Here is a 1553-nt window from a genome sequence, read left to right as displayed (position 1 = left end):
GGACCTTTGGAAGAGCAGTCAGCGCTCTTAACCACTGAGCCATCTCACCAGCCCCAGCCCTGTTTTAATAGATTGATTTTGCTATTGTCTTTTGGTTTTTATGTGTTTTGGTGCATGTATGTCTGTGCACCACTTATATGCCTAGTTTCTGTGGAGGCCAGAAGAGGACATCAAATCCTTTGGAACTAGAGTTACAGATGGTTTTGAGCTGCTGTGTGGGTGCTGAGCATCAAACTCAGGTCTTTCGGAGGAGAAGCTAGTGCTTTTAAGTTCCGAGCCATCTCTTTTCTTAAAATATCTATCTATCTATCTATCTATCTATCTATCTATCTATCTATCTATTTATTTATTTATTGTGAGTACATTGTTGCTCTCCTCAGACATACCAGAAGAGGGCATCAGATCCCATTAGAGATGGTTGTGAGCCACCATGTGGTTGCTGGGAATTGAACTCAGGACCTTTGGAAGAGCAGTCAGTGCTCTTAACCACCGAGCCATCTCTCTAGCCCCTACTTTAATATGTTCTACAGGACAGTAGTCAGATGAAGGTAGAGAGTGGGGCAAACAGGAGATGGAGAAATATATTTAGAAATGGTACAACTATGAGAAAAGACTGAAGGCAAGTAAGACAAAATAGAAACAGGAATTATTTTTTTCTGGGCAGTGGTGGTGCACACCTTTGATCCCAGCACTTGGGAGTCAGAGGCAGGTGGATCTTTCTGAGTTTGAGGCCAGCCTGGTCTACAGAGTGAGCTCCAGGCTATCCAGGTCCATGTAAAGATACCTTATCTTTAAAAAGGCAGAAGGGGAATTAATTTTGAATAGTAGGAATATGTTTTTTTTAATTTTTCATCTCTTTTATCAGATAAAATACAATATGAAATTGAAATTAATTATAAAGTGGAAGATTTAAACTGTTGCTAAGAGCTTTAGTTGTACTAAACTAAAACTAACAGGAGTCACTGAGATGGACCAGTAGGAAAGGGTACTGCCTCAAAGCCTGGAAACCTGTGTTTAATCTCCTGAACTCACATGGAGAGCAGAGATAACTGACTTCTGAAAATTGTCCTCTGACTCCATGTGCACACTTCGGCAAATGTTCATATCAATAAAATAAAGAGACAGAATAATGTAACCATCTTTTTCTGTAATACCAAACTTTTGTAGCTGTGTACTTTTTGTTCCTAAACCTCAAATATTTTGCATTCTCTCTCTCTCTCTTTCTCTCTCTAAAAAAAAAAAAAAAAAACTTTATTTATTTAATGTATGAGCACTCTGCTGCATATACATCCGTCTGCCTGAAGAGGGCATCAGATCCCCTTATAGATGGTTGTGAGCCACCATGTGGGTTCTGGAAATTGAACTCATGACCTCTGCAAGAGCAGGCAGTGCTCTTAACTGCTGAGCCATCTCACCAGCCCCTTGCTTTCTCTTTTTAGACTATTTCTTTTTTTTTTTTTTTTTTTTTTCTTTCTTTCTTTCTTTTTTTTTCTTTTTTTTTTTTTTTTCGAGACAGGGTTTCTCTGTATAGCCCTTGCTGTCCTGGAACTCAC

This window comes from Mus pahari, chromosome 13, assembly GCF_900095145.1.
Source record: "Mus pahari chromosome 13, PAHARI_EIJ_v1.1, whole genome shotgun sequence".
NCBI classification, from domain to species: Eukaryota; Metazoa; Chordata; class Mammalia; order Rodentia; family Muridae; genus Mus; species Mus pahari.
Note: the sequence above shows the minus strand (reverse complement) of the source record.